Here is a 9,719-nt window from a genome sequence, read left to right as displayed (position 1 = left end):
GCATATAATAACGAATTATTTTGACTTTTATTTTGTTGACCTAGCTAACATTAGCTAGCTAAAATAGAATATGTCAACAACAAGCTAGCTAATAGTATTGGACATGTTTCTCTGTCTCACTAGTAATAGATTTCAAGGTCCTCAGCCTAACAGTCAAATATTATATCCAGTTATCTTTCACAATATATCAAATATTTTCTGTGGTAATAAATTATAAAATAAGACTAAATGCATCGATTATACAAAAGCAGCAATGCTGAGTTGTGAAATGTGTGGCAGGTGAATAGTTTTCTGCAGTAAATATGTTCCTACTTGCAAAAAAAAAAGCAAATAGCAAAGGTTTCTATATGGGTCATTTTTGACCCATGAGTGTAAAATTCATGTAGAAATACAAAAACTGTGTTTTTTATAAAGTAAAGAAAAGGCAAATAAACATAATGATTTGTGGAAGTCAAAAACAACATATTTAAAGACTATCTGGAATAATAAATGATAGAAAAACATTTATTTCAGATATTCAGCAAAGAAACACTCATCCATAACTGAAATAACATAGGAAATGAATAAGGGTCATTTTAGACCCATGTTGTGCATTAGAGGGGTACAAAAATGATTTTGAAAGAAAAAATAAAAATAAGGATTTGTGATGAGCAAAAACAAGTTAATTGAGGAATTCCTGGAATTCTGAATGATGAAATTAATTTCTTGCAAAGATATAGAAAAAATAAACTCAGTCGGGTCACTTTAGACCCATGATGTGCATCAAAGGGTTAAAACAGGCGTTTAAAGGCTTTGAATACAATCAACCAATTAATCAATCAATCAATAAACACAACAAGTGCTTTTGGTACAGATAAATAGAAAACCTTATTAAATATATATTACAAGAGGTCAGTTATATAATGCAGCAATTCTCATATCTTCAGACCAGATATTTAAGGGGTCATATGATGCGACTTCAAGTTTTCCTTTCTCTTTGGAGTGTTAAAAGCTCTTGGTGCATAAAGAAGATCTGTAAAGTTGCAAAGACTAAAGTCTCAAATCCAAATGCCTAGAGCTGATCTGTGCTGGTCGCTGAGGGAATACATCAACTTAGTGCTGTGGATCGCCAGCACATTTTATGGAGGACTGTTTACTGATCCTAATGCCGCCCAAATGTGCACGCAAGGAAAGAAGCCGTGGTTTCAGGAACGCAGTAGTGTTGATGCAGCCATTTCAGGGAGACGCTGTGTGTTTCAATGCAAAAGCAAAAGCACTTTATTTGGCCTTCCGGAAGTAGATGCAATTAGGAATCATTGGTTAAGATTTATTTACAACAGAACAGCACAACCCAGATGTTCGAATTTGTGCAACGCATTTTATGGATGACAGTTTTTTGAACCTAGAAGAGTACAAGGCTGGCTGTGCACAAACGCTATTTCAAAAAAAAAAAAAAAAAAAAGGGTCAATTCCGACTTTGCTATGACAATCTGGCGCTTCTGAATCAGCGACTGTAAGTATGTTTTGTTACTAGTTTAAGTATTTGCTATTGACTGTTCAAATGCGGAGGTTTGCGCAGCGCAGAGTAACGCGTCGTGTGTGTGTGTGTGTGAGGGGAACAGGGTCACATCACAGGAGAGTGAACTGCCTGTCAGAAATCATAGCACGTATTTAATTATTATGATTAAATTATTAATCATAGCACGTCAGCTGTCTTAACCACGGCTTGTGCACTGCATCATCACTGTGCCTGTCACGCGACTCTGTTGCCCTTTCGGTGAAGCTGGCGATTATGGTAAGGGGTGTTACATTTCCGACGCGTGCTTGCGGTGTTCGGCCAATCACAATGCACTGGGTCAGCTGGCCAATCAGAGCAGACTGCGCTTGTCAAAGGAGGGGGCTTTGTAGGCGGGGCATAGAGGACCTACAATAATGTACAGTATGTGTTTTTTGAATATTAAAGCATGTCAACATAATCTGTTACACCAAATACACAAAATAATGATCTTTAAAATAGCATCATATGACCCCTTTAATACATTTAGAAGGGAATCCATAATTTAACTTTAATGTTTTAAAATCACCCAAATACATTCTTATTAATGTAATGAAGTACTACTCTAAAAGTAAAAGCTTGTTTTTTAAAGACAGATGCCATGTTTGGACAGTAATAATAAGGCATGCTGGTTTTAGACTGCTCTGTCTGTGCTGTTTTTGCCTCTGCCTCTCTCTCTCTCTGCTTCTCCCCTCATATTCTCTCTGTCTGTTCTCTGTCCTTGGTGGTGTCGTGTTGGTCGTAGAGGGAATACATTAAATAATTAATGTGAGGAATCTGATTAAGGAGAGTGCTTTCCAAAAGGGGAGCAGAAGACAGCAGAACAAAAAAGAAAGAGGCTGGGGAATAGACATAGCACTACACACACACACACACACAATATTATATATCAGCAATTTTTAATTATTATGTATATGATGTAGCATTTTACATTATGTAAAGAGTATCTGAGCCTTATTTCACAATGTTTTATTTGTTAACACCTCTGATAAGATTCACTTTCTTGATATATTAATCAGACAGATAACAGTCTCTTTGGATCAGATATGTCGATATTGTTCATTGCAAGAAAACTGTTTGCGATATAAATGATGTATGAGATGCAGTATGGACTGGTCTCTGCACCACAAACATGCACCGCTGCACATCTGTGTTTTCCATCAGCGTCTCAGGAGAACAGATGGTCGTGTGTTTGCAGAAAGCAGCAGGAAGAACAAACTAGAACCCACTGAGCTGATGTTTATCTGCATTTTCTCTTTACTGTATAAGCTATATGTGAACTTCCTACCAGGACAAATGTGGAAACAAAAATAGGCGAGGCTTGTAGTGACAGGGAAGATTGTGTGCATGAGTTCTGTTTTGTGTGAACAAATAAAACTAGTAAATATGTGGGAGGTGCATACATTGTGTGACTTTTCCGAATTACTTCACTTAACCATATCAGATGAAGTCAAACAGTCTGTAGATGTAAATGCAAATTTAAATCATTCGTATTTTGTTCTGATTGCTCATTCTACAGCTGTGTGGATAAGTGCGTAAATAAACAGATGACGGGTAAGACGTGACATAAATGAGGATGTTTAAAATGTAAGTCATTGTAGAATAACCAGATCAAATGCTCTGAATGTTTGGGGATTTTAATTGCGCCAGTGTGACATGGCAGTAAATACAGTAAATACATGTTAATTATTTCCTTGTTCTTTATTCTGCTTCCATCATCATTGTCGTCTTCTGCAAAAGTTAATGTAGCATAACAAAGCATAAGTTTGTACTTCTAAATTAAAACTTGAAGTGCTATATTTAGTGAGCAACAGGCCTATTTGCAGCAGGTCTCTTAACAGATCTGTGCAAGTGTAAAAAGTATTCTGTGAAAGATATAACTCATACAACAATGAAAATTCTGTCATTATTTAGTCATTATTTACTGCATATGTTTTTATATTCTTAACCCAAGTGAGATTTTCTCTTAAGAACAAACAGACACAACATTCCTTCACAGTAAAAGCATGTGCATGTGTGCATGAGACCTTAATTTCAGTATTAATACAACACATGTGATGTGTAATTTCCAGAACCATTTCTTGACACAGCATCAGATATGAATGTGTTTTGCATCAGTTTCTGTTTGCCATTAAAGACAGCACTGAGAGACCAAAAAAAAAGTGAGAGCCTAATGAACTTGGACCGGAACATCTGGACTGTACAAAACATCCTTTGACATTTCCTTAGAAGCCCATGTGTTATATGCAAACAGATGTAAACATGACCTGTTTTTATACTTCAAGGAAATATGGTTGGAAGGGTCTGTTTTAAAAAAAAAAAAAAAACCCTATCTGATAATGGTACAAATACAATGGAGCATTGTGTTAAGATTAGTTTGCATCAATCAAAGACAAAGTTCAGTCAAAATGTGTGAGCGAGAAAAACAGATTAACCTGAATTTGATACAAACACATCAGAGCTGCTCAATCATGACCTCAATTTGTAAATGAACCAGAGGTTTCCTTTGGGAATTTCAGAGGGTTTTTAAAAAGATTTTTTGATTTCTGAGAAAAAAGGACTGTGGTTAACATTACTTGAAGAAACTTTCGTTTTTTGTTCTATAAATTACAGGCAGTCACACCTGAAACATTAATTTTGAAACCACTGCTATACAAAAAACCCATTTGTAATTCCTGAACCCATGAATGTAAAACAGCTAATTCTATTCCAGCGTTTAGCGCTACAAACTGAACATCTCTAGTGACAAAACTATAGTCCAGTCAAGAAACTTTGATATTTTTATATTTGATATTTGTTTGTTGAGCCATTTGCTGCAATGCATTTTTCATTCTTCAATAAAAAGATAAAAAAATAAAAAAATAAGTTTGTAATAATTAGCATTTATGTACAGAACTTTGGTCCATTTTTTATGGTTTTGAAAGTGCTTTATAAATATTTGAGTTAAGAATCTCTATTTTTCTTACATAAAATGCACTTTGCTATATATTGTGAAAATATTCATTTAGTTTCGTTGTGTGATTTGTGCCCAGTGGCACACTTAAACGTACACAGTGTTGTAAAAAAGGGGAGAAATGATTACCGCAAACGTCACGACAGTACACTTCTTACATCCACTGAATTAAAAGTTGAGATGACGTAGGCACTGCCAGTAATTCAGATGACTTCCAGGCGCGCTGCTCTAGAAGCTCGGCCTCCCCCCGCCGCGCTCGGCTTCAGAACAGCGCGCTCCGAGGGAGGACAGAGCCGTCGGAAGAGCCTGCCGAGACAGGGCAATAAACACAGGCGCTCGCTCTTTGACCCGCCTACTTTGCGTCAGTCGGGCTCAACGATTGGACAAAATCCTGATCTCGTCCGTGAGAGCGTCAAAGTCCTGTCAATCAATGAGAAACTGGAAACGTGCAGCCCATTTTCTCATAGACCACTGTAGCCTGCGCGTTTGTAGTGACGGAAAAGTTGGAAAAGGTCTTTTTAAAAAAGCGCATAGTCTCTTAAACGGTAGTTATTAACGCCAATAACTTGTTGACTGTGCTTATATCGGCGGGGGACGTTTTCTCAGAAACCTTGAACGACACACGGAGGGGTAAGTTGTTCAGCCACGTCGCTTTGTAAGGCAGTGAAAAAACGCACTTAGACGCGACTCTGTGGTTGTTTCTCTGTGAAGATTGTACGCGAGTTGCTGTGTCAGATAATGTTTTGCAGTGCAGCTCGTGCTGATGTATCGATCACAATCTGTGCTGCTCGATTCTGAGAACGGGATGCGCTCGTGACGGAAATAATGTACAAATTGTTTCATCTGAGCCGTTACATGAAGCTAGAAGAATGTCACTACTGTGACCTGACAAGACGATAGTAGTTGCATTGATAACTTAGTTCCACTATCAGTATGTTGCCAAGTCCTTAAACATTACAAAATAAGAGTCTGAAGAATCATAAAGGTTTCCGTTCGCTTGAATACATGTTATGTAACCTGATATGAAAGGGATTTTGACCTCTTTTGCTTTATTTCGTTGATTCCTCATAAATGCAGCTTCTTTATTATGCCATAGTAGGTTTATAGATGCCATGTTGTCGTTTCTCTTCTTCTCAGAGTCAGTCAATAAAGCTTTATTTGCGTGGTTGTCAGCATTTACAATAGTGTCAAGTGTACTTGTTGTACCAAATAGACAATACTGAAATTAAGGTGAGGTGGCACTTAGACGCGACTCTGTGGTTGTTTCTCTGTGAAGATTGTACGCGAGTTGCTGTGTCAGATAATGTTTTGCAGTGCAGCTCGTGCTGATGTATCGATCATAATCTGTGCTGCTCGATTCTGAGAACGGGTTGCGCTCGTGACGGAAATAATGTACACATTGTTTCATCTGAGCCGTTACATGAAGCTAGAAGAATGTCACTGCTGTGACTTGACAAGACGATAGTAGTTGCATTGATAACTTAGTTCCACTAACAGTATGTTGCCAAGTCCTTAAACATTACAAAATAAGAGTCTGAAGAATCATAAAGTTTTCCGTTCGCTTGAATACATGTTATGTAACCTGATATGAAAGGGATTTTGACCTCTTTTGCTTTATTTCGTTGATTCCTCATAAATGCAGCTTCTTTATTATGCCATAGTAGGTTTATAGATGCCATGTTGTCGTTTCTCTTCTTCTCAGAGTCAGTCAATAAAGCTTTATTTGCGTGGTTGTCAGCATTTACAATAGTGTCAAGTGTACTTGTTGTACCAAATAGACAATACTGAAATTAAGGTGAGGTGAATAAAACGTATCAAGTGAGAAAGGGACAAGTGGAAATAAAATAAGAATAAAAATGCCCTATACTCAAAGTCAGAATCAATAATACTTTTCTAGCATGGTTGTTATTATTTACAATATTGCAAAACCACCCAAAGTGCTTCCATTTTCTAAATAGACACTGCAAAAAAATAAATAAGGTGAGGCAATTAAAGATATATATAAAACAAAAGACTAATAGAATAGCCTATTAAACGACTTTCATTTTCACTTCTCATTATGGTTGCAGTCCGTGGATTACGCCCACCGACCCAACATAAAAACAACTTTGTTTCCCGCTTTGGCATCTTTCTTGCTTTAGGATTTTATTCTAGCAGTTGCACTGGTTGGAAGGTTATCGTTTCTTTTCTCACGCGCTGTCTCAGGGGGATTCCCCACCTCTGCGTCGTGACGTCACCTCTTCCAGTAGATGGCCGAGGGAATCCTCGTGCGCGACGGTGAGCGGCGGCGTCTAGCTGGTCGCCGCATTTTCGCTTCTGTCTTTCATGTCGCCTCACGGAGTTTTGCTTTACACGCCAAATGAGACCACTTTCAGTTTTGCACGATGGTCCCGAGCGATAGACGTTAGAAATTATAGGCTACTAGATTTTTCTCTTTATCTACAGTATTTATACTACTTATTTTAAAGTGTTTTTTAAGTAATGCTGGAGCACCATTTACACACCATGATAATGTGCTGTGGTATATATAGTACTATTAAAAAGTTTGGATACAGCTTTTCATTCTTTATTATTATCATGTTCCACATTTGAAGTTAAATGAAGTAGTGACCAAAAATGTAAATCAAATGAAAACATCATGAGGTGCATGAGGTGAGCACCTTTGGAATAATTAGTGCTCCATATCTTCATCCTTTGTTTCTTCAGTCATGTGTGGATCTGAAAAGCTTACTCTTTTGTTTTCCCGTTTAAAGTGTTTAGTGCCAGGAAGCACTTACCACTGTACAAAAGATCATCATTTTAACTGTAAAAGACTTCTATGCTACAGTAAAAACCTGTTAATTGGTTAACAGTATTTTCTCTTACTGGAAACTGTAATACATCTAATGGGAAAGTTAGTGTAAATTTAAATTAAAATGCTTTTAAATGTTATTTTTCACTTTCAAAAACTTTACAAGCGATCTTATAATTTACAGTGAAAAAACGTAAATTAACATTCACATAGAGAATGGGACACCTCACATTTGATGATTTTTTTTAATTTAAATAATTGTTTCCTCTTAGAGCTTTCTCATTTTATATGTCAATTAGGGTTTTATTTTACATGTTATGTTGTTAAATTAATGTTTATTGGATTATTTTTGTGTCATGCGAGTTACCATGATGTTTTGTGTTTGTATTTATGGCACTATATGCTCTTTCTATATATTAATATTTGTCTCCGCTTGTGGAAGAGGTATTTGTGGTGAACTTTGATCCATCATGTGGCTTTCTCATTAGAACTTTTTTAAGGTGGTTATATATTAGAAAGGTAACATTATTTCAGTAAATTTTTTACTGTAATTTTAAGTCTGTTACGTTTTTGTAATAATAACCCCTAAATGATCTCTTTCATATGAGTGTACAAGTCTGCATCATTAAAGATCTTCAACAGTTCAAATGAGTCAGGTCAAGTATAGATGATATCGCCCTTGCTGCTTCAGACAGTCGGTTCCTCTATCTCTTCTCACTTATAATGCACTTCAGAGAAGGGAGTAGAGTTCGTTTTTCCAGGGACCCAGACCGCAACATTAGACATCTCATATCTTGTTTTTTCTGGGTCCCTATGACTCACACCATTATCACTGAGTGAACTGATCTAAAGAAGGCCAGTTTTACCCTTAACTGATAGAGGAACTTTAGTGAGTACTATGTAAGACAAGGCTTTGGAGTATATAATTATATATTAATTAGTGAACTTATTAGGAAAAATAGCTTTAACCTAAATAATCATAAATATTTTCCATTGATTCCTTTTTTTGCAAGATTTTAGGGTTTATGCTATTTCTGTAGCTTTTTTTTTATTTGCACCCACATACTGAAAAAGCAAGTTCTGCTTCTGCTCATTCCCATAGTACCTCCAGCATCTGTATTATTTGGTCATACTGTATGTATTGGGGTGTAGTGGCACGACAGTGTGCTCCTTCTGAGCACCAGCATAACATCTTCCATGCATTATGATATTCCTAGTTACTAGTGGTGGAAAGAGTACTGAAAATTTGTACTTAAGTACAAGTACTGTTACATTGCTGAAATAATACTCAATTACAAGTAAAAGTACTGGTGTCAAAACAGTACTTAAGTAAAAGTACAAAGTACTCCTCTCAAAAACTACTCCGAGTACTAGTTACTAGTTACTTTTTAGCCGGTGATATTTAATGAATTACCAAAAAATATTCATATCAAAGATCTATGTGGATAATAGCTAATTTGAACAAAATCCACTTTTATCTTATTGACAAAGCATGTGAATTAGTGGTCATGATACAGGAATTTCTAACTTCAATACCTTGAAAAATATCAGTATCAAAGTACACGTGAACCGGAAGTTGCAACTGACTTCAGTGTTGTGATGTATTTCCAAGTGAAACAGAATGTTGAATAATCTCAATCTTAAACATTTGCTCATTCTGTGTATTTGTGTCTTTAAAATAGGGTAACTTTGTTGCAAAAGCTTACAGCACAAGGAAGCTTGATTTCAACTTTGATTTCAAACTGAATTGAATTTACAAAAAAAAGACAAGTGCACAGTCAATAATAAAATTATTAAACAAATGACCTCAATTCAGTTTGAGGTGTTCAAAACATGACAACACTTAATTTTTATAAGCAGTGATTTAAGAGCCATATACAGTATGTTAGGCCTATTTATTTAGATAAATAGAACATTGGATGGCTTTGTAATGACTGTACACAATGTAGTGAGGTAGTTAGACAGACTAGGATATTTATATGTACAAATCAGACAAATATCCCATTCCAAAACATTTCTAGCATAAACTTACATTGTAAAGAAATTAAAGTTCCATCTTTGATTGTTGAAATACTTCCTGGTGCATTTCACTTACAGCCAATAAAATTTCCAGTAGGATTTTAATCGGTCAGGCGTGGATCTATTCTAAATGGTTGATAACTTTTGACAAGGTTTAATCCAGGAGCAAAGAGAAATAATTTCTACTTTAAAAGCACGGAGAGATCGCGATTGCACAGTCTGCGCACAAGCAATATCGGAGTGAGAGAACAGGCAGCTCATTTGTATAAGTTAGGCCTATACTTGAGAGCTCGCATCCAGTTTTCTGCGATTACATGACTGTGTTCTCATGTTACAATAAAGCGCTCACCACATTTGTGCGGGAATGATTAAAACTATGCGGAATACCTGCAATCCCGCGCGGACATTCAGACTCTGTAACT

General features: G+C 36.3%; 1 protein-coding gene across 3 annotated transcripts in view; it reads left to right on the top strand.

The window, feature by feature from the left end:
- The first annotated feature begins 4,899 nt into the window (after positions 1-4,899).
- The window catches only part of LOC107754129 (signal transducer and activator of transcription 3), a 43,607-nt gene continuing 38,787 nt past the window's right edge, over positions 4,900-9,719 (top strand). For 2 of the 3 annotated variants that reach the window (XM_016570460.1, XM_016570452.1), the window contains exon 1: positions 4,901-5,117. The gene's annotated coding sequence lies outside the window, so the exon portion shown is untranslated. Of the gene's footprint in view, positions 5,118-9,719 lie in introns of all 3 variants that reach the window. The other variant, XM_016570468.1, reaches the window with a different exon arrangement.

This window comes from Sinocyclocheilus rhinocerous, unplaced genomic scaffold (genome assembly GCF_001515625.1).
Source record: "Sinocyclocheilus rhinocerous isolate Xijiao unplaced genomic scaffold, SAMN03320098_v1.1 scaffold1063, whole genome shotgun sequence".
NCBI lineage: Eukaryota > Metazoa > Chordata > Actinopteri > Cypriniformes > Cyprinidae > Sinocyclocheilus > Sinocyclocheilus rhinocerous.
Note: the sequence above shows the minus strand (reverse complement) of the source record. Positions and strands in the feature narration are given on the sequence as shown.